The sequence below is a fragment of the Bombus flavifrons genome, chromosome 10, assembly GCF_040668555.2.
Source record: "Bombus flavifrons isolate JBK064 chromosome 10, iyBomFlav1_principal, whole genome shotgun sequence".
Taxonomy (NCBI): Eukaryota; Metazoa; Arthropoda; class Insecta; order Hymenoptera; family Apidae; genus Bombus; species Bombus flavifrons.
In genome coordinates, this window is record NC_138451.1 from 9,178,342 (window position 1) to 9,203,648 (window position 25,307).

Here is a 25,307-nt window from a genome sequence, read left to right on the forward strand (position 1 = left end):
AACCATCGATTTCCTCTATGCACCGATATACGACAACCGGGACCCCACGATCGATTTGACGTTTCACGATCCACAGCACGTAGCGAAGATGCGAACGCGTGGCTCGTGGCGAAAGTAAATCCTTTAATTAAGCCGCCGGGTTGTTTCTCACGGGCAACAGTAGCAACCAGTGTTAGTGATGGTCGATCACAATGGAAGGGCAGACACATGTCCAGTCATACGAATAACGCCTGATTCCGGCCCGAGTGAATCGCAGGAAGCCTTCCTACGACACGTTCGTCGTACACCTCTTCCTGTCGTCCTCGTTCGCCTTCGTTCGCGTCCTATATTTAGAAAACGCGCGCCATTAAGCGCGACGTTGCGCGCGCGCTCGCGCCGGCGCGCCAACCATCCACTTCCCTAATAAATTCGCCCATAATTGCAGCCGTCCGCGTGCTACGTCGTAGGTACGCTTTTATGCAAATTCAAGAAGGTTTTTGCGACGCCCGGCTCTATTGCCATACAAACCGCTCGTTACACCGCGACCGCGGCGTAACTAATTAAACTTGTAATTAACGAGCCGGACTTATTCGATCTCGAGGTGTCCGCCACGCACGCCACCACATGTGCTTACGTCAACCTTGTGTTCGACTTTGTTCACTTAACTTTCTTTCGCATTTTTTATTTTGTTCTCGCGGAATATGCATGGCTAAGAGGCTAAAATTCGTTTGCGACGCGTCGTGTGACTTCTGGTTCGAAATTTTGGTTGCAGTGAGTGGTTGAAATAGAGCGTTTGAGTTGTTTTCGGATGTTCGTGTTTGACGTAACAGGTTAGGAAAAAGCGGTATGTATGAAGAAATAAACGGATATTTACTTTAATGGATATTTCAAGGCACGCTGCGTTTGATACTACACATAGAGTTTATCAAGCTTGAGAATTTTATTTCTTGATTAATATTTGCGATATTAGATAGTTGAACATAATTCAGAGTTATGAAAGTAGTCAAAGTCTTAGTTTAGTTCAATAAGTGGAAGCTTGAAAACGTGAGTTTGCTTAATATATAAAAAGTTTCTAATTTTACCGGAGAGGTTATGAAAAATTGGAATGATCGAAGCAATGACTAAACTTAATTTCATGAAGATCTAAACCACCTAATACTACAAGCTATTAATACTATTATATATATCTTATATCATAAAATTATAATCAGAATCAAATTTTCCATCATAATCATAAACAGAGAATAGTGAAGGATCATTAATTCGGTTAGTAAATTACGTGATTCATATAAATATAATGCATTCCAACAGCAATAATTTTATTATTTGATTTTACTTTACTTTTCCATATATTCTATATTACCGTGTAACACTGAAATGATTAATAAAGGCTGATTTGCATGGGCTTCTGTTACAGCGGAAACAATAATACGTGTAGCCTAAGGTAAATTATAATCAGCAAGTATCTGAATGGATCGCCGTCGGGGAAGAACGGATTCCTCATCTTTACGATACCTCTTGGTCAGGTGCATTACCATCAAACTGTCGCTAATTACATAGCTAGTGCTATCTTTGTGCATATAACCGGTAACCATTATTAATATACGTCTTACTGTACAATTAATATCGTACACTGGTCTCGAGAGGACAAGATTGTTAATGATAAACGAAATACCCGCGATTAAATGCAAATACAACGCGGATATCTCTGACTATTTTAACATGATCTGTCCTTGCGCTCGTTAGTATCGTTTCACGAGTCGTTCGGTTGAAATATCGTGTCGATCGATTATAATTGCTTTTAAAGCGCGGTTGAAGTTATGTTAACGAAAATGAATGATTGTTTGTTCAGTGGGACTGATAAGCGGTTAGAGAGTAATTAAGGAATTGTATTGGAGAAAATTGATATCCATGACTATGATTAAAGCCTTAGATTCTTTGATGAACGGAAGAAGTTAGGTTACGTTTGGTTAGAAGTATTTTTTGCACAAACCTGTTTTTATTGATCATGCGAGCATTTCCTTTAATAACTGGTTGTCCTGTTTGAAAAATTGTAAAGTCTTGCCAATAAGATAAACTATAAAATACGACGTTAATGTTCAAAATATCTTTTTCATATCTGAGGTTCTATGGCTCTGGAAATCTTTGTGATGTGGTATTGCATTTGTCTTATATCTGTGTATCATCAATTTCATTTTTTATAAGTCCAGATGTAATTACTTAACAATCCATCTCAATGAAATACAGTGTCTTTTATGAAACAGAAATTCCTACCAATATCACAAAAATTGGGTTAAATCGAACAAACACAAATTAAATTAGAATGATTAGATTAGAATAAATAAAGAATGAATTAAAAATGCATGAGGATAGCCCATAAATTAAATTCTAATTACAGCATCACATAACCTCAACCTTAATATTTAGTGTCCCTCTATGTATACATAATTACATTACATTCCAGACATAGACAATACGATATATTTTATACATCAGTCTCTGTAGTTTAGCAATGTCCTAAAGTAGTATTATTCAATAATAACTTTTTAATATTCAAATATCTTTTATTGTTTTCAAAAAAGTAGACATAACAAATGAAATAAGAAAAACGTATATATAAATACCAGTTTTACATATTTTTCAATACAATTAAAACGAAGTCTATTAATACTATGATTTCGATGTTATTAGTGTATAAAACAATAAAATCACAACAATGTATAGAATCTTCCATTATGGTGAACAGAACTTGATGAGGGCGCTGCAATCGCTCGCAATAAATCAGAAAAACATTCAAGCGTAGCTTCCCCTGTGTAGCTGGTACAAGCCGACTTTTCGATTGTATCTATCTTCCGACTCCGACTCGTAAAAATACAAAAGTGCCGGGCGAGATTCAATCAAAGGATTCGCGATACGCAGACAAAGATAAACGCTGTGGGCTATCGAACTTCGACAGAAATTGTTCTCACAGCCGCGAGTTGTTTCAGTGGTTGCCTATGTGCTTCGTTCGTGCAATTTTAATGGCGTTGATTTGCTGCCACCACACACGACGCACTCGGAAACAATTCAAATTCTGGACAGGCGCATGGGGATGAAGTAATAATCATTTATTGCAATCCGTGGAATCGAACAGGAAGCGTGCGTATCCCTTTGACTCAACTTCACCGAGCAAAAGTCACTGGCTGCAACGATGTGTTTACGAATGAAACTCAAGGTATATATGGCGTTCCTTCTTTATTTCTTTTAGTATTTCTTTGAGGATAAAAATCCTAGTATAGGATGTTACATTGACAGGAGGATTCTTTAAGAGGATAGGTACTTACATAAGCATTTTGTTGGAAAATATATTTAAGGTATCTGACAAAGTTTAGTTTTTACAGGTAGTATAGAAAATTTTATATAAGGCTAGATTATATTTTTTTTTTGTTTGCATTTCTATAGGTTGTTTTATATGGCAGATTTTGATTTAGAGATTTGGTACAATGTTTTAGATAGAACTGATTTATAAGAGAGAGATTTTAAGAGAGAAGTTAAGTTTATTTGTTCTATGAGGTTTTATATTAAAATCTTTTTTAGGATCTAATAAAGAGAATGTTGGTGATTCCATAGAGAGTTTCACATGAGATTTACATATTTTGTTTTTGGTAATTCTATAGGTTAGTTTATGGTAAAATTCAATGTAATAATTTTATAAGGCTTTACATTTCAACCTTCTTTAGAAACTAATAAAGGTTTTCTAATGAAGATTATACAAAGAACTTCATATCTCTATTTAGAGATTTATCTTGCATTTGGTGATTCTGTAAGTTATTTTACATAGTAAACTTCTGTTTAGTAATTTTGTAAGATTCTAGAATACTAGCATTTGTTTTAAAAAACATATATCACTTTTACATAAATAATATTCATATGGACATATACTTTTTAATCTCATTCATAAACAAGACTATTATTTACATAAATTTATAACCTAACCTATAAAAGACATACATACAATAGTGATCAGAGTTAACGTCCTCATAACAAACTTTTGGTGCTCGTAAAGACATCGTGTATTGTCTATGATAATTTGCAACTATTTCCACGGATTTGAAACGAGGGGCTATTACACGTTTTCGTCGGAAGAGTTACATGGAAACGGATCCGCGTCGAGTAAATTATCGTCAGTGTATATTTTGCAGGCACGCTTGGTGGGCAGGGCCGCGTCAGCTACCGCAGATTTACGATGACATTTAGGTATCCATATTTTTTTGCTCCTTGTACGAAACTTACACGATGCCTGTGCAATCTTAATTCTCGTATGGACACCTTCCAAGACTTTTGATCCTTTTGATTTCTCGCACGTTTCTCGCGGTTTCATGGCTCCATTCAATGGCGAGAAATGATTAACCTGTTAAAAAGGTGCTGTCTGGAAAATTTATATCCCATCGAAATTCAATTTCTCGGTGGAAGAAATATTGCTTACGTGATTATCATCGTTTCCTTTCGCGGTAGAAGTGTTTGTTGCATGATTTAAGTTGGGTGTTTTTATGGACAGTACTGATAATATTTCTTCGAAAATAGTAGAGAACAGAGAAAGTTTATGTTCTGAATAAATATGCAGATGTACTGTTTATAATTATTATATTCAATTAGAAATCTTGTTTTTATATATTTACCTAAGCTTTAAAGAAGATTATGTCAAAGTTTGATTATTAAAATTATCGATTATTATTTATAATGTAATATATATAATATTTAATATGTATAATATTTATAATGTAATATATATAAAATTTCCAATTATCATTCGTTCTTCATTCACAAATTTTTCATTTCTTCAAAAGAAATTAAATAGATCATATAAAAAATTATTATTAAGAGTAAAAAGCAACATGAATTAATTAAACTATATAGAAAGAATTTAGAAACGACACGTGAAGATAATAAAAGTCAATTATCTTCCTTCATGTGCAAGTTTCCAAAATTTCCACGTCTGCCAAAATCATCAGTCGTCACTCTTCCTTCATTAAGAAATCCTTTGCTGCAGCATGTGTAACATAGTTGCACCAGAGGTTGGCTTCGAGCATATTATTTCGGGAAACAACGCTTTCCGTTGACGCAGAATCCTTGTCCAGTATGGTCCGCGATAAATTCTCGTCCCATTCTATATATTATCCCAGCTCGTCCCGGAAATTTACGAGCGACCGCACGCGGCCTGAATTTTTGTCACGCGTTCTCTCGACGTTTACGCGTGAATCGCAAATCACCGTGATTTGAACAATCACTGTTCAAGACGATCCGCGAATTTTCCACCAAACACTCGAACATGCGAGATAATTTACCTTTATAGTGTGTTTATAGAATAGTGTGAAGCGAAGATGAATGTGTCAGCTTTCAGAAACTCGTTTGGAATAGTGAATGTGAATTAACGTCTGTTTCATAATGGGATGTGTGTATTGTTAAGCGTGTTGTAGCTGAAGTACGATATTGTGGAACATGATAATAACTAGACGATATTAGAACTTCTGTGGTAAGGTATGAGGATAATCTGGTTGTTTCAGTTTATTAGTAAGTGGAAATAGATGCAGCGTGAATGGTGTTATAAGTATGTTTCATTGCGAATGAAATACATGTTTACTGTATACATTAGGAATATAGGGTGTTTCATTTAGTACGGTTACAGAAACATTTCTTTTGTTATCAATGATATGAAATGATATGAAAGTTGTAGTTTCTACGCGAATGAATGTTCGGGTTTTTGGTTAGGAAGCATACAGGATGTTTCATTTATTGAGGCTACAAAAATGTCCTCTTAGTAATCTCGGAGAAGTTCTGAAGGAAAAAGTTGTAGATTTCGAATAGAAGGTTCAGCACATCTTTGGTTAGGCCCGTGTATAGCGTGTTTCATTTATGATGGTTACAAAAGTATTTTTTTTATTTTTAACGATATAAAGTTTGGATGGTAGATCTTGCAGAAAATGATGTTTTGATTATTATACGTTTTATCTTGGATAGAATTATTGTACAGAGATATATGTATAGGATATTCCATTTATCATGGACATTTATAACTATCTTTGTTATTCTTTATCTTGATTATTCTACACTTTATCCTGGAAAAAATTATTCTACATAGATACAGGGTATTTCATTTATCGTGGACATCTATAATCATATTCCACAGAGATACAGGGTATTCCATTTCTTGAGAACGTACATAAATGTCTTCCTTATCTTTCCCAGCATGAAGAAACTTTATAACGCAAAAATAACTATCGACAACCTTGTTCAATAACTAGCTATCATTTTATTAATCTTACAAAATTACTTTCACATTATGGATTCAAAAGTGCCAACTCAATCCCGGAACATCTTTATCTCTAAATCCTGCATACCTAACCTATAAGTACCCGAGACTATCGCGTATGAAATCATCATTTACCCTTTGGAAACTTGAAGATTGCCATCTCACAGAACCGACAATTTCAAAACGAGCGCGCGAGCCTCTCTCTAAGCTCCGATCATCTCTCATCTCGAAACGATTTCATCGACTCCTGGAATCGTGATCATCGTATCGACGCTACCTAACCCTAATTTACGTTCGATCGATACCCACGCGAGATCGAATCTCTTTCGAACGGAACGATATCGTCGTTTATGTGAAAAATAGACCGTAAGCGGCACCCTCACGATCATCAATAACCATCACTTCAGTAATTTACGATTAATCATTGGGTATTTGCCACTGACACTCTCGTTTAACGTCTGCTTAATTATCTCTCCATATCTTTACGCGACAAGTGCCATTATCGAGTCTCATTATGAATTATTCATGGAAATTCTTTTTAGAGGTTAGGAGGGGAGAGTGGCCGATTTTTCGCCTCGAGTTATTAATTTCGCGCAAGAGTCGCCTTTTAGGATTCCGAAGTAATGGTATTTTGGCTTTTGAAAAGTTTAATGGAGTTGTTTCGTGGAAATTCTCCGTTTTAGGAAAGTGGGAAGGTTTCTGAAATATGATGTGAGACTGGACGAGTGTACCACCTTCTGTAACCTTTCGTTAACCTTACAATTAATATGGGTAGCCATTTATATATGTATTTTCTTTAACAATCAAATTTTATCGGGTTGTAACACAAACGTGTGCAATACAAACATTAAAATAATTTCTTTGAGAAATGGAACTTAATCCTAACCTATCTCAAACACGAAACAGTCGCTTTCTGGAATTCCGCAACTCTGTTCTTTATATTACCTAACCTAAACTTAAGCCAAATGTGAGCTCATTTTTTTTTTAAATATTTGTTAACGTAGCCATATACTACGTGTATTTCCTACAAATGAAAAAAAGTCTATTTTGTATCCTACTTTTTACACGAATCCCCATAAATTAGCTCTAATCAAATTTCCTACCTTAAACACGTAAATTGATTTCACGATCGCATTAATTAATCTGAAACCTTAAATGCTTCTATGAGATAAGCAAATATATTTTGTATCTTCGAGAAGCCTTCTTTGATCTTCATATATTCCAAGCGAGACGATAGAATCACACGTATCTCGAGGAGCTTAAGTTCTCGATGGTAACAGGTTATCTGGTTTTGTCTCAAATGGAATTACTTAAATACTACTGCTAGGAAAATGAGATTCGCCATCTTTTGAAGTGGCATCTGTGCGGTGTAATTCAATCGTTTCGCTCGTGATCGTAGGAATAATTAACGTAGCAAACGTAGATTGCCGCCGCGCGGTTTCACTGCAAACGTACATTTATTTCTGCTTACGGTTGCGAGAGTAATTAGTTTCGCGTCCCGTTTCGGTTATAATCGTAAGCGTAATTAGTGGAAATTACGATCGTCTGTGTGATTAATACGGGCCCGGACAGCGGCTATCACAGATGGCGTTCGCAACATTTTGCTTATGATCGTTGCTTGCTACGTAATTAGTGCAACTCGGTACCATGGTCTTGCTTCTGGTCGTGGAAATAAATTATTTATAGCGGCAGTAGTAGGTTTAGGGTCGTCATTACCAGTGATGAGATATTAGTAAGAGAGGTCTGTTATAAATGTTCTCGGTTGAGTATATATATATATATATATATATATATATATTGGATTTTGCGAGGAAGCGCATGGTTGTGAAAATGAATATCAAACTGACTTAAAAAATGAATTATAGGAAAATAATCGTTTCTTATTGATTATAATATACGTTGTATCTTACATGTATTACTTATGAACTTGATCAATTTACAATTAGAATTACGTACACATTATAGGTAGTGCAAGTGTGTGTTCGTAATAAGTTTCGGGGTTGCAAAATTGAATATTTCATTGGTTTCTAAATATATATATAAATATATATAAATTTATATATATATATATATTATGCATATAGGCTGTAAAATATCTTGTACATTGTAAAACGGGTCTAACCAATTAGGATTATATACTATGTTATACGTGTTGTAACTATGTGTTTAATATATGTACTTGAAATTCGAACGAGGTAAAACTTGTTTATCTGATTATATTTTATGAAGTTGTTTCAACGTAAGAAAGGTGGTGGAATGCATTAAGACGTAAAATACTGAAATCATTAAAACTGATCGAATCATTTTGTCACATGAAAACAAGTTGCAAAAGAAGGATACAGGTTTATCCATTTGCAGCCTGGTTTTCGAGAAAATCGATTTTAAAAGTTTGAACACGATAAATCTTGACGCGTTGCTTTATGCATTTAGCTTTTCCTGATTATTTTTTCAAATTAAACCTGATTATCTTCATTTACTAGCTCAAGCGTCATCTTAACTCCCAAACACCTGATATAATCAAAACCCAGCGACAAGTATCCTTCATTTATCTACTTTATTCATTTTTCAAAACGAAACTTGATCACTTTTGCTTATAATTTATAGTCCATTGACCTGGCCATTAAACACCTGAGTACGCAATGTACTAGACGCTTAGGGCGATAGAAGTATGTCAAAAGGAAGAGTATGATGTAGAGTAGCCTTGGAATATATTTTCAAAGGGTTCCCCAGGTATCGATGCACGCCCTGAACCAGGTGTCTGCTTTTAACATCAACCTAAATTCTTTCAAACATCGTGATTAAAATTCACCAACTGGTATTATCAACTAGTATCATTTACCCGCTTAGCTAATTCTTCAAAACCGAAATTGCCCACCTATGCTTGTAATTAGACGATGTTTACGCGTATTTTAAAAATATATTTTAAAAATATAAAAATATGTACAAGGTTTAAAGTAGATAAATTTCTATTTCGATTCCACTTCTTTAATTATGTTCATAAATGCTTATCATATATGCATATACAAATATACATATATATAACTACTTACAATATATAGTCTACTCACCTAATCACTAAACACCTGAGTGTGTGTAATGTACTAGATACGATAAGAATGCGTGAAAAATCATAAGAAATTCCAAGATTTTCCAAGTATCGATACCCGGCGGCAGCAGATAGCTGCTGCAATCTCAGCCTACCTTTCAAATTACCTCGTTATAATTAACGTCGACCGATCGACATCCTTCGTTTGTCTACTTCACTGATTCTTCAAAACCGAACTTGCCCGCTATCGCTTATAATTTATAGTCTACTAACCTAACGGCTAAAACACCCGAGCATATAACGTACGAGGCACTTAAGGCGATAAGAGTATAGGAAAAATCAGAAGAAAGGAGCAGTATGATATAGAATATCGTCGGAATATTCTTTAAAAGGGTGAGCCGTGTATCGATGCACGCCCCGAAGCAGATGTTGGCTTTAATATCAGCCGGGCTCGCGCAACGTCGTAATGGGCCTTTACGGCGGCAAGGAGCGCCGTTTCGCGGTGTAAATTGCACGTTGCATCGATTTACGAGGCGAACAGTAATTTCCACCATCCTCTCCGCTTTGAACGTAGCTCGCTTAAATACTCGCGAGTATGCGATACGCGTAGCAATAACGCGCGATGAATACGCGAGAACCAGCCGGTTCCGGTGTGTTCTAACCAACGCGCTAGAAAATCGTCCCGCCGCGCGGAACCACGTTTATACATGGAGGATCGAAGCGCCTGCGGCAGCAGGAATCACGCGCGAATCGCAAACGTTAATGGCACGTGCGGAATTCCTAGCCATTGTTATTTTATGTCTCATAAGTGCCTGCATCTTGTGGATGTCGTTAATAAAAAGGTAGAGGGTAGAGTGTTCATGCAAATTCATATTTTTTCCAAGAACAATTAAGGAAATGAAATCTAATATCTGCGATCTAGATGATTGTATCTCGCCTGTTGAATATTTACAAGCGCTATAATTTAGGCGTACTCTATATTTTCATGCGCCTTCTCCGGATTTCTGCATCTATTACACGTATTTCCCGTATTAGGCGAGTTTCCCATTATCCGAAATAGGCCCGGTCCACGTCGCTTCGCATGATCCAGGTTCTACCGGTAGATTCACAGTGAAAGTATAAGAAGTGAGCGCATACGCTTTGCAAGAACGATGTTTCGACCTACCTGTACAGACTTAACTTATGTTCTTTTGCCATTAATTTCAATTCCAACGTACTTGGCATCCTTTCCTACAATTTTCAATTTATGCAACATAGGTGTAAGAATGTTTTAAACGAATCTCGTGCATCCACCTTTGGTCCTCATTAACGTTACAAAATTACAAGTTAGCTAAATTCAAAGCAACATTGAAAAATAGAAATTCGTAACAGGTTTAAGTATCGATTGTAATGCGGCGAACGATGAGCGATGATGTAGCGTAGATCAAGTATAGTAAAGCACATGACCTCTCTATCTTTTCATCGAGCATTTCACAGTGATTTCACGGATGAAACTTGACGCTATGATGATTAATCCCATGCCGGTGCTTTCCTGCCAGAACGCACGCCTTCGTCGGCTGATGATTTTCCCGGATAGGAATTACCCGCTTCGCGTATTATCTTCGATCTTCATGCCGGTAATCACGCGGTTCATTACTCGATTCTGAGCGATCTTCGAAAACAGCCACCGTACGTTAGTCTGGTCTTGAAATCACACGTTTCATTGTGAAGCTTCCTTCTCTGTCCGTGTCGCGTAAATCGTTCACGCCGGTTACAAGGGTGGCACCGTTGCAAAGCAGTGTGAAAGCGTCTTGATCTATGACGCTGGAAACAATTAGGGGATCGGGTATCTGCAGCATCTTTCGGGTAATTGGATTAAATGAAGGGATCGAAGTAATGGACTGATGGGTGCAATGATGGATTCGCGGTTGCTGATGGGCGAAACACCGTTTTCCTGTGGCGTTTAAGTGTTAGACATTTACCGATTAGGGTGTGGCGTTGTAATTAAACCGAGAGAAGGAGCAACGAAGGAGGGAGAAGAAAAGAAATGGATGAGAAAAAAGAGCAAGGTAGACTGGCGTTCTGTTCGGAACCTATTTGTACACTCGTTACAAGGGTTTCCATAATAGCTTCCTGTTGTAGATGCTGAAATGGTGAAGTTTAGATCGAATGATGTATTTGAAAAGCGTTTTACATGAAAGGATTACCCCTCTGATGGAAGTTTTGCTGTCATTTAAGCTGTATTATACGGTTACCTATTAATATTCGTATTAGGTAAACGTTTATAAGTAATTTTTGAAGATTTGATCTAATTGTTCAATAATTATTTCATGTATATTTCCGTAAGGTACCTAAAGAAACGAGATCTTTATAATCCTAGTTGTATGGATTTTGATTTTAACTGTAAAAATTCGTAGAGTCCTTAAAATCCTAGATATCCTAGAAACGTTTTGAATCCTCGATATTCATAAAATCTATAGACTCGTCAGGGTTGGGCTAATAATCCAGAAATTACGATCCGAGTCCCATAGGCGAACACTTGTGTACCAATGAAATTCTTGCGGTGTAGCACGCAATAAAATCCGCCATAAAATTATCCTTGAAACCACAAGAGCTGCCATAAAATTATTTCGATATGTATGTGTGGTTACCATTACGTCGCCACGATCCTTTTGCTACGTGATACAATTTTCATTGAACAAAAACCTGCCTCATATTATTACCTGAACAAAACTGCGCTATCTTCACGTTCACATCATTTTCGTCAAATGACTCGAAATAACCATGGAAAAAGATTGAGCCAGGTCAGGAATCAGTGTACTATAGTCCGAGAACGAAGTCATTTGAATGGAAATGAAGCACGGTTTCGGTTGTTTGCTTGTGGTAGCAAAGATGCCTGAAATCATTACCTAGCATGATTCTGGAATATCGTCTTGTTGATACTACTCGACCGCGAGCGAATTCTTCGTCTCCACTCGTTGAAGTCTCCATTTAGTTGTTCGAGCGCGTATTCTAGTTCGCGGGCAATATAATTTCCCTTTGGCGTCGTAGACCAGTCATTGTATATTCATTCTCGGTAAAATGATAGATCGTGGTGGTATTCCGAGGTTCGAGGCAGTCTTATGCTAACGAATTGGAATTTTTTGAAAATGCCGCGTCGTATGGGCAAATGAATTTTTATGTAATACCTTGAATTAAAATGAAAATGTTCTTCGTGTAATTTGCCTGTGGCGTTTTTATGTCGTGGCTGCGTATACTTTGTGGAGAAAATGATAGATCATGATGGTATTCTGAAGTCTCAAGCAGTTTGATCTACTGCAATTTCCCGCGGTTAAAAAAATTTCTATTTAAAATAAAAGTATTTTCTATGGAATTTGCCCTTGGCAGTATTTTGCTATCATTGTATATCCTTCCGCGAGAAGATTTTAAATTACGGTAAATCCTGAGATTCGATATGCATAATTTCACGATAATGAATCTGCTACCTGGGCTTGTAAACTTGAATGTGTTATGATTTCTTATTGAAATATGGCAAGTGATACATTGAAATCACAACGTTACAGCTGAAACTGTTCCAGTTCTTAGCCAGTGATCGCGAAACAAATTGTACAATAATCAACATTAACCAATAATCACAAGCCAACTTTTAACATCTACCATCTCTGAACTTATCTTCGGTAAAATTTGATTAGTAAATTTGATTAGATGAATTTCTATCAACGAATAAAATTCACCTATTTGACGATCTCGATCACACGCATGAAAAATCAATAGAATCCTGTTATACTAACCGCTTGGTTCTCGATAAATTCAGATCAACGAAACCCTACCATAGCCTAATGCAAAGCCAAACCAAACCAAAAATCCTGAAAACCTTCTCTTCCACTTGATAACACTCGCAACATGTACCCAAACAACTATCCACATCGTCAGACGTGGTCGAACACTCGCTCCTGTCATTTAACTTACGTGCTCACATTTCAATCCGTATAACAAGTCGACTAGAACGCCTCCAACTACACCTGGAGGGTTACTCGGTCACGGAAACGATCGAGGGATGACGAAGTTCGATCCTTGGTCGGGTTTTAGCCGTGTATATCCGCTAGCGGAAAGAAGAGAAGCGTAGTCAGCCCGCGGCCCTATTACTTATGCAGTCTACGTTAGTCTCGGCTTGCATTGCTGCACGACTGCTTGCTTACCCTTCGTAACGTGTACTTTATTCTTTCCAGATGCGGCCGAGCCGATAGCTACTGGCGATTCGCTCGTTTAACAGCGTAACGGCGAGCCGGCAGGAGTCAGGGCCGGTGACTGGCATCGCGCGAAGAGAGACGGATAGAGAGCACCGGGACACGAGGGAGCAGAGAGGCACAGGTAAAAACGTGACTGGGTCCCTACGAGGGTGCTAGAAGGTGAGTACAGTCGCTAGGAAGAATATAGAAAACGAGAACTTGCCTCGTCGCTCCTTTTTGCCCCCCTCCCCTCCCCCTCTTTTTCTTCATTTTAGAACGAAACTTGTTTTACTTTGTCTCACTGTTTCATTCTTCGTTAGTCTTTTTTCACTGGCTAGGATGAGTAACTTTTTGCTTTCTTTCCACTTCAGTACATCTTCGTTGGCTTGGATGAAGGATTCGTATGGCTGCCCATTCAGCGAGCTCGTTGATCCTGATATTGTTAATTTAGCGCGTCTTTCACATTTGAATGGCGTTGATTGGGAAACTCTTTGGGAACAGGGAAGTATTTGATAAGTTAAGTAGAGTTTTTGCCTCCTTTGTTCCTCGGTACTTGTTCGTTAGCTTGGATGAAAGGTCGATCTGCCTGCTCATTGAACGAACTTGATATTGTTAATTTAACGCGTCTTTCAGATTTCCCCTTAATTGGAAAATTCTTTGGAGAGAAGGAAATATTTGATAGGTTTAGTAGCTTTTGCTGCCTTTGTTCCTCGGACCTTCTTCGTTGGCCTGAATGAAGAATCGATCTGCCTACCCATTGAGCGAGCTTGATGATCTTGATATTGTTAATTTACCGCGCCCTTCGGAGTTTCCTTTAATTGGTAAATTCTTTGGAAAAAAGGAAGTGTTTGATAGGTTTAGTAGCCTTTGCTGTCTTTGCTCCTCGGTTCTTCTTCGTTCGTCTGGATGAAACATTGGTCTGGCTGCCCATTGAGTGTAGCTTGACGATCTTGATATGGCTACTATGGTATGTCTTTTAGATTTAATGGGCTCGATTAGGAAATTCTGTAGAATGGAAAGCAGAGAATATTTGATTGTTTGTTAGCTTTTTGATTCTCAGACGAGAACTGAATAAAAGAAAGGGGCTCATTATACTAATGTTATAATTTACTTTCAATTAAGAAAGGAACGATATTGCTATGTAACTCTGCGCTGTCTCTTTAAATTCTTACCTTTTATGTATTGAGATGATCTTTTTTTTTATCTTTTTCTATCTTTTTTATGGTTAAGGAGAAGTTTGAGATTTTAATGCCCCACCAACATAATTATTGATTATAAATGAGTTGAAAAAGGAGGACTGTGTACTTAATGTTTTCATCAGAGCTTGTAATTAGATTTTTAATACTTAATTTTTTCCACGTTTACTGGATGACCTTGATTCCAAAGAAGGAACCTGATATCTTGGTTTACTCTAATTGTAAACTAGTTTAGATTATACATATTGAAAATTGTGCTTGTTAATGCTGTACCGTTCGCTCGCAAAATTCTTCGCTGCACAATGTTATTAACTGAAGAACGGGCCATATAATGGATTTAATAGCTTTTGTAATTATTGCTTCAGTATCTTTTTGTACACATAGAAATTTGATATGGAAATTGTAATAATTTATTAAACCAGTTATTCCTGATACTTTATATCTTTTCTTTCCAAGCGTGTTTTTCTTCAATTTTTGTCTATATCATATTATTTTATCTGATTTTTATGCATTCGTACAATGCAATATGAATAAAATTCCATTGTATTTTCTTTTTTCGTATTTCAAATTTCTTTTTATTAACATTTAATGGCTTGGCTCTATTTGGCAAAATTAAGCAGTATGTATTTTCATTTATTAAATAGGCTCTTACGTTTTATTATATCGTTTGCGAAGAATAATACTTTATCCTAACAAATTGTTTCTTACAATATATATCAACATTATGTCGTTGAATACACGCAATGTTTCTACCAGTCTCGAGAAACCCAACAATTCATTTTATTTCACACCTCTGCTGTCATAAATATTAAGAATTAAATTAAAAAAGAAATTTTTCCCATCACTTCCTTTAGTACGCGATATTTCGTAATTAAACGAACAAGAAGATGAAACGATTACATTTAGAATGATGAATGATACCGATCCATGGCTGAAGTATTGTACATGCAGAGGAACAAATTACTTATCAAGAATCGAATTAATGTATCGCGTAGATTTATTGTCTGTCTGATTAAGATTACCGGATGAGGAGTGTATTGCTTCAAAGAACATATCGTCATAGAATATTTATCGTGGATTTCAAGTTGGAGTTTCTACTGATTGCAAATTTCAGGCTGAATCTTTGTTTGGAAATTAGGAAAGTGCCGTTCGAGTCTTCAGTTCAGAATTAATCTTTGCGTTGTACATTGTTGAAAAGCTATTTCTAAACTTTATACAGTTTTTATTTTACAGTTTTATTTTACAGTTTTTATTTTTAAACTTTTACAGTTTATTATTAAATATTCCTTAAGACATAGATTTTCTTCTCTGTACTATAGATAATTTATCGAAATAATTTATTATAGGTTGAAACAATTCTAACTATTATTTTTCTATTAAAATCTAGAAAACGCACTTGTCTTTTTTAAAACCAAAAATTTCTAGCGGATAATCATACTCGTTAGAGAAAATTATTTTTATCGCTTCGTTAACGTGTCACAGTGATCGTCTCTCGCGCGTTTTACATAACATTTAAATGGAGGTAATAATAAAAAAGAAGTTAACAACTCTTGGAGAACCGTGTCGTTGGATGTAATTTTCCCAAAAAAAATTCAGTGCGATCCTGAACGAGTTAAACGATCCACAAAATTGTGTAACGTGTCGTATACTACACACTTCGTATCTGATCGTATAGATCGTAAGAACTCGATCCCCTAATTATTCCGAGCGTTGTACAACATGACCCTAATTGGAAGCTTAATAGCGACGCCGATCAGGTGAAAAATCTTGTCCTTTTTTTCCTTTCTTCGTTTTCTTCCACGTATTAATACGAGCAATTTTAATGGAAAGTCTTCTGCAATAAGTAATATTCGAAATTCGAACACAGTCCAAGTATAATTTTGTTAGTGAAATTTTACAAGTGAAATTACAAATTATCGATAGGAATAAATTATCTTGAGAACAGCAACAAGCCTGATAATGAAAGAAACGGATTTTTATAAATAATTGTTACAAGTTACAAGGCATGTGCTTATATCATTTGACAAATAAACTTCAATAACATAAATATGCATTGAATGAAAATACAATAAAATAAGATATACTAAAATCGTGAATAAGAGGTTTATAGATACATTGTGAATTTTTATGTAGGCATGTGCTTATATCATTTAACAAATAAACTTCAATAACATAAATATGCACTGAATTAAAATACAATAAAATAAGATATACTAAAATGGTGAATAAGAGGTTTATAGATACATTGTGAATTTTTATGTATCTTCATATTTTTGCTAACATATCTGAAGCAATATAATTGTATATTTTTTACATTTTTCTACCTTTTAGATTTTCACAACATACACTTTGCAACTTGTTAAGTCATTGGCACCATTGATTGTCCATCAAATTATTGTGTAAGAAGACTCTAGCGTAAACAGTAAAAGAAGAACGTTATTAATTCTGGAGCCAGTGAAAATTGTAATACTTTTCTTTCTTACTTGTAAAGAAATTTCTGCCTGAAGAATTTTCAATCAAAATTTCTACAATCCTGTATCACGTTTTTAGTTGTATAATGATATTACATGCCTACGCTGTGGTTAGATTATATAACAGGATATTTCAAGGCAAGGTTCGTCGGTAGTACGTGGTTAGCAGGCATAAGATCGAAGTAATTGAGTTATTTCTGAATTTTAATTAGAGACGAATGTAGAAGCGCGTGTTGATTACTGATATAACGATATAAATGGAACATTACGTTCATTTAGTTGCATCAAAATGCAGATGTTAAGTCATTCCTAGTTTCTTAGACGTGTTACGAAAATATATGTCATTTCCTTATATATATTTATGTATTGTAGTTATTGTTGAAAGTATAGCTTCCTCTCTAAGTTAGTTTAGTTTATCGAGAAAATTTCCATAGGGCAACAGTAAATGATACAAGCCAATTTATAAGTATGTGTGTGGATATTAATAGCATGAGTATCTATAAACCTCTAAAATAATTTCATACCTAATTTATCACAAATTAACAGAGTTGAAACTCCTTGAGTGTAATTACGGTAACTGTGCGTTTTATTAGAAATTTCATACAGTCGTAAACTGGAGCGATAATTACTACGCGGATTGAATAAAAATCACCATTGTCTGTAATTATTCCATTCACTGAAAATTACGCGAGATCGTAAAGGGCGAGAGCATTCGTGTCTTGCTTTCATTCATTTTTTTTTAGCAATACTATAATTATTTTAGAGACATAAAATACAATCATTATAAAGGTAATTACAAGCCTCCCTATAAGTTAATTATAATTTCAATATAATGATCAATTAATTGATATAATTAATATGTAGCGTACTATTTTTCATGAATTAATTATTTACTTCGTTATAGTAAATTTACCTTTGTATAAAATTTCCGATAAAATACTATAATTAATAAATCTTCTATAATTCTAAATACAATTATGGCATATCTTTCTTCTTAATTAGGTTACATATGTATGTGAATCATAGCGAACGCCATCCTCTTCAGATTTATTTCTACCCCAGTAGTAATGCAACTTATTTAGTTTTCGATTTCACAGGCCACAAAATGCACTCGGCTTACACATTTCCAACTCCCACTCATCGCAGTACGATTCTTAGACCATTTACCACATACAGTAACCCACACCCACTCGCATTCCCATCCCAAACACATACCACGTTATATCTGATACTAAAAATTAAACATATACGTATATCTTTATTTTATTTATTATACTGTCTATTACACTACTACTATTATTATACTGTCGTATAATGTACTATATACTATATACTGTGTACTACCCTATATTTAACTTATATGTTACCTGTTACATATCTACCTGTGACTTACGATTAGTTGGCTACCTATACTATTCTTACGCTTTTCCTGCAAACCTCTTGATTAGTTTATCGTCGGTTTACTTATCTGCCATATATTCCTCTCTTAGTAGCATCTAAGCTACAGCAACGTTTTATGAGAATTTTAAGACGTCTACATCTAAACTAGGTAAAATACGCGTTCGGTTTGCTTATTCGCCTTTTCCGATCAGTAACAATTTCCCTCCTCCACATTTCCGCATCTTACCCTTGCGATTAGCTATTTCTACTCTACTCTTTCTATTTTAGTCCTACTCTGTTTCCACTATAGCGCTACGAATAAAGCGGAGAACTTCCTGTATCTTTCAAACGTCAGCCACTTTATAATAGACCAAGCAACTCGTATTCGTGGCTTTGTTAGTAGCCAACGATCGTTTTGATCACCCTATAAAAATTAAAATTCATAGTCGACTGTGAACCGCGAGGAGGTAGTTAAGCTCGATCGTGAACGCGTGAAAACGAACGCGCGAAATGCTTCCTTCCGGTTTGAAGGGGGATGCATCTTGCTCGTCCTGACACCACCAAAGCTTCGATTTGATTTAAAGATCTCGTGAAACGCCGCACGAGCCGAGCTTCACGGCGATATATCTTCAGCCGCGTCCTCAATGACGTTCTTTTTATGCGATCGGACAAGATTCTTGAATTAACGCTTTCAACGCGCAGGTCATATTTTAATGGTCCTTTGATAACCACTGATGCTATTAATAGGTGTATTTTACGAAAGTATGTAATATTATGTATTAATAGGTACAATTTTGTTATTACGATTCACCAGATATCGGTTCGTACCTTTAGTGATTTAAATATTTCTAATTCTCATTGTGGAAATTAGCAAAGAATTTTCAAAGCTCCTTTGATATTGGTTTATGGTATTAATAGGCGAATTTCATCGGAACACGTTACATTGCTTCTAGATATTAAACATTAATTAGTTGTATGTTTATCAGTGCATATTTTGCCAAGTTGAGAAAAATGGCGAGCAAGTAATTATTTCAAGTAACTATTTCACTGTACAGGAGGTTACATTACAAGGCTCGTTTGATAACTACTGATGGTATTAATAGGTGTATTTTACGAGAACGTGTAGTATTATGTATTAGTATTAATGGGTACAATTATATTATTGCGATTTAGTAGCTATTAACACATGTATTTAATGGTCTATTTGGTTTTAATTCTCATTTCTGAAAGTCATTAATAGCTAATGAAAAATCAATAAATAATTTTCGAAGCTCGTGTGATATTGATTTATGATATTAGTAAAAGACACCAGTACATGATATCAGTAATATCACAATTATATTGCTACAATTTATTAAACAGTAAAAATCAGTCGAATATATAACAGTTTATACATTTTCAATTTTTACCTACAATGCTCGACCAGATTAACATAACAAGGGGATGAAAATTTATTTTTCCTTGTTATATTAATATAATTCAAAATGAAAGCTAAACTCTGGAACTTCAGATCATGGATAAGCAAATAGAAAGAAAATAAGTGTAAAGCGTGCAACTTTGAAGTGTACGCGTAACTGGCAAATTGTAACGGATATTCCAAATTACGATAAAGAACACATACATACATACATACATACATATATCATACGTACATTATTAAAGCAAGGGAAAATTCCAGAATTTCGAAACGTCATGATGAATTGCCATCTAGAAGATTGAAAAACGTCGAATGGACCACGTGTGTTGGTGATAGCGTCAATGAATATGTAAAGGAGTAGAAAAAGAGGATGCGGGGAATTTAAAACGCGGTTCATTATTCCCCATCCGAGCTTATCTGATGCAGTGAGTTCCGCTAAATGCCGGTTCCGATTACATTTATTGAAATAATCGATCGGCCAACGTATTATGCTAATGCCAGCGAGACCTTAACAGTTAAGGCTTAACTGTTACACTGTTTGCGTCGACATAAATCGATGCACCGCCGTGAGCACCGCCGTGTAATTTGTCCGCGCCTATGCAGTTGCGCTTCCTCTCCAACCATTCGAGATCAGGTTTGAATCGTTCCCAACTTGAATCTCACGAAAAGTGATTTCTTTTTTGCTTCTTGTAACTTGCCTTTTTTTCCCACTTTGTTCTTTTAGTTGCAGGCTGTACGCGAGATCTTGCAGGTGGCTGGATTTTGAGTAATGGTATTATAAGTGGAATTATATCTCTTGGAGGATCCTTTGAAGTTAGGTTCCAGTGTATATATCGAGCGTTACACTGTCAGGTAGATGTAGGTAGCGAGGACCTACTCGTTTGCACGTTTATTGCAACATTCTAATAAATTTGACATTATTTACCGGTTTCCGTTACGTGGGTTTGTCTTATATGTAGCTCGTGTAGATTTGTAATAAAATAAGTGGCAAACATGTGCCAACTGTTGCTGACTATCTTGAATATCTTACAAACACAAATGATAGCATACGTTGTTCCTTTACTGCTCAATGATTGAAGATTCAAATCGCTAAGAACCGCGTCATAAATGCGAGAAACAGCAGACGTAGGACAGACTCCAGTCGTTTAGCACCGAGTCTAAGGAATTTATGTCGAACACTCCCAATTTTACAACTACGCGATTTCCAGTAAGACGATCGGATAATACAGTCATATTCCAAAATGGGCCTGGTCAATGGACAGTACAATATTAGGAGTGTGTTAGTGTTACTATGAAAGAACGTTTATGGCCTATGTGTAGGTCCTAGTGATTTAAAGCCACGAGATGCAACATGATTGTGTGTGTGTGTATATATATTGTATTATTATATTATATATTAATATTTGTATATATACAATTATCATACACATATTAATTAATTATTATATATATAAATATGTTGTATATATTGTACACATATATTATATGTTATATTGTATATATTACATATACATACATATAGACACAATATAATTATGTGCAAAATATATGCCGAATAAGGATATACAAATATATGTAAAACGATGTACAAGATAATTTTCAATTCACCGTTGCTCAACTAATGTACCTGCGCAATAACCACAATAGCACAAAGACCGTTGACACTTTCTGCACGTGGCACACAATGGACGAAACGAAACGGTGAAAATAAACGGAGGGATCCGCGATCTTCCGGCAAATCTCGAGGAGTCGAGCGTTCGAAGAGAGGAAGAAAAGAAGGAAAGAAGAGAAAAAGAAAGGCGCGTCGTGGGGGCCAAGATGGGAAAATAAATAGCATGTATCGCGAGAGGGCGGATGTCGATGGGGTCGAAAGTGGGCGGATATAACCATAGAGCATGTGGCGTGCGCGCATCAGATCACCATAAAGATCGAGATTTATCGCGATCGGTGCTGCCTCGATCTCGATACGCTATAAATTATCGTCTGGGCATCCGCGTTCGGTGCTTTTGAAAATTCGTTTCTTTCGCAACATTGCTGAAGCCAATACCGCGTGCTTCCTTCTTCTACACTTACAACTTTCAATCTCATTACATCAACGTGTGATCAGTTCATTACATTATGACCACTTCGACATTATCAGCTATTCGAAGTTGCAACGAGAATGGGATTGAAGATGTCTATTTGTAATTGTTTTTTATAAAAAGGAACAGCTTCAAACTGTCTATACAGTTGCTAGCATCGCAATTATTACGGCATCTATATATTAATTAACTAGATCCAAATATAGTATATTTTAATATTATTATTACCATTATATTATAATATAGTACGCTTTCAGAAGGATACACAAATTTGATGTTACTGGAAGGCAATATAGAAGCTGATAAGAAAATGCTTCGCTTGTAAAATAAGGATATATGCTCTCTGTAGTTACCGCGCTACTAATTACGCTTTATTTACGATCCTACGATTTACAATCGTCGAATCAATAAAATCGTAATTAACGAAAGATAGAAGAACTACTTTACATCGAACTGTGTCCTTTATTTATCTTGGCGCAGATAAACCATATCACACATATCATCTTTATCACACAGGCATACGTACCATAACTGCATATTATTGAAGAAGCACGCGAAATGAAAAGAATGTGAAATCTTCATTAAATTTCCAAATATGTAAGGGAAGAGAAATTATAAATTCCTCGGCTATAAGCAATCTACTTAAGCTTGCCTAATGAAACATAAAATTTAATTGGAACTTTTTTCCAGCCGTACAGTTTGCTAAACCGTCATTCGGGTTTCACGTGGCCTCTGAATGGCCGATAAAACGGCGCCATTTTACCATAGGGGGTAAGCATTGGAGGCCGGCTCGTGTCGCATCGAGAACGATTACCCTGTTATCGTAATTTTCGACGGTCCGGGGCCGTCTTGGGAAATAAGAAGCCGTGAACGGTGAACGAAGGAGGTTCAGGGCACATTAGAATGATTAAGGCGGGGCTTTGACTATCGTTGACACGCGTGTAAAACCGGTTATCTGCGCCCACGACGCATTATTTCGCTCTCAACGCCGGTGTTTCGCGATAACGAACCGACCCCATCTTCCAGCGTTCCGACAGGGAATTAAATCGGCCAGGAAAGAAGGATAAAGAGAGCGAACGAGAGTGCAGGCGCTGCAGAAGAGGAAAGATTGTCGTAAAGCGTTCAATCAAACGACTCGGGATAAATCGTAAAGCGTCCCGCTCGCGGTAGCGGCTTACTGATTAAATATAAGTTTTTACGAGCGAAGATGGCAGAGGTATCCGATCGAGTATGGTCGTTTAGGGATGGGACAGAGAGAATTATTCTTAGGAGAAGTGTAGAGTATGGAATGTCGCGTTATGTTTCTCTTTCTTCTTTCCGTCCTTTGTCACGCGAAGCTTCTTCTTTTTCTTCTTTGTAAACTGAAGCTTCTTTCTTAGATTGACGAGTCCTTTTTTTTACATTAGGTAGATGATAGTTTGTAGTAGGAAGGATATTCTTAGAGTTTTAATTAATTTAATAGAGGCACGTATTGGATGTGACCGTTTAGGGCTGATTTTAATGCTATTGAATTATCGTTGTTATCCGTGTACGTCTGCCTTGGTTTTAATTAATTTCTCGCTTTTAATTTATTTGGAAAGAATACTCTTACGGTTTTTATTGATTTGCCAGAGTTATGTATCTTTAGAGGCTGCTCGTATTGCTATTCGTATATTACGCTTCATTTCCTCTAGATTTTAATTAATTTCTCGCTTCTAATTAATTTGAAAAAAAATGCTTTGGAAATTTTAATTGATTTAGAGGTATGTGATTAAATATAGTTTAAGGATTACTTTAATGGTATTCAATATAAATTTGCGTTGCGTCAGCAATACACTTAAGGGTGAAAACTATTCAGTAATAGCAAGCATCTCAACCATCTGTTGCTCTATTAGCATCCGCTGCAACTTCGAAAAACTACTATCTGTCTCCAATGACTGTCCCTAACTACCAGGAGCCATCGTCCAATGATCCTCAACCTGTTTCTTCCTGTCCCTTTCAATCACTTATTGAAGCATTTATTCTCGGTGGAAGAAACGACACACTTTAATCCAACTGCTGTCACCGAGTACCAAAGTATCACAAGCACTGGAATTCACTATGGCCTAACATTCCCAACTCATTTCATCGCATATTCCAACCACCGACCGCTTTATTAACATTTATTCCCAGCTCGGTACTTAACGTCAAACACGACGCAGCCTGCGTCAGCATCGCAATAAATACTAGTTCTAGCTCGCAGATAAGCTTGCATTACGCCCGGGGCTTTTCCAGAGGCAGCGACGTAAAGCCTCGTTTACACTTGTTAAATGGAAATGTTGCGTTTGATCTACCTGGAAATGAAATTTTCTATTCACCCAATACCTTTGAATCGTTAGTCTCTTTATCTTTTTTTACCGCTCTTCCTTTGTTCTGTTATCGTGTTCCGATAACATGTTCTCATAATTTCGGTGAACTTAGGAAATGTAACTTGAAATTCTTCAATCCAACGAGCCATCCACGTTGACGTATTTCCATAAGTCATTTAGGCTCTAACCCTTTCAAGATCAAATGCTTTCTTGACTGCAGTAAAAAGCTTTTGTTTACGAATTACTGACAGTAAAAGCACATTTTTATCCGATATTTTTCTGAACAAGATACAATACGATTGTTCGTGGAAAAATGACCGCGCGTTGCGACGTAATCGGGCGATGTGATCGTTTCGACGTTAAAAATCGAGCGAGCCAGACGTTGCACGTGCAATCCTGCTTTTGCTTTTCTCGTACTTTCTCTATCTTTGATTTATTCTCTTTTTGTTTTGAACCGCGTAATAAAGACTGCGATTCTTGCTGACTCTCAAGACCTGCATCCTATCGCATGCAGCTCTTCTTCGCGTATTTTAACCAACCGGTAACTTTCCTTAAGTGGACGAAACCATGAACCTGCATAACGACTTTCCTTATCGATACGATAGTAATTACATTAAAATAACAGTAACGAAGCAACAACATTAAAATTCTAACTAATTTCACCAAAAACAAATATATATGTATGTTTATCATTTCGTTGTTTAATAACCGGTTAACTACAAATAAAAGAAACTTACACAAATATAATTTAAAATCTAGTTCGACATAGAATCACGATGGAATTGAACAGAATCGGCTTGGCTCTCCACCATCCATATTCACGAAGATCCGCCAGGTGTGAACGGGGCTTAACACGTTGCATCGCTAGTAATTCAGCATTTATTTTCCGACGCGTCGGCGAGGATAGTTAAAT

The 25,307-nt window shown here is 36.2% G+C and overlaps 1 protein-coding gene across 7 annotated transcripts in view; it reads left to right on the plus strand.

Annotated features, from left to right (window-relative positions):
- Cog1 (conserved oligomeric Golgi complex subunit 1) overlaps positions 1–25,307 on the plus strand; it is a 143,769-nt gene that overhangs the window by 15,472 nt on the left and 102,990 nt on the right. Inside the window, exons 1-3 of one of the 7 annotated variants that reach the window (XM_069121618.1) lie at positions 535–823; positions 1,397–1,566; positions 13,523–13,702. The gene's annotated coding sequence lies outside the window, so the exon portion shown is untranslated. Of the gene's footprint in view, positions 1–534; positions 824–1,396; positions 1,567–2,801; positions 3,194–13,522; positions 13,703–25,307 lie in introns of those variants that run through there. The other 6 variants (XM_069121610.1, XM_069121613.1, XM_069121611.1 and 3 more) reach the window with 6 other exon arrangements.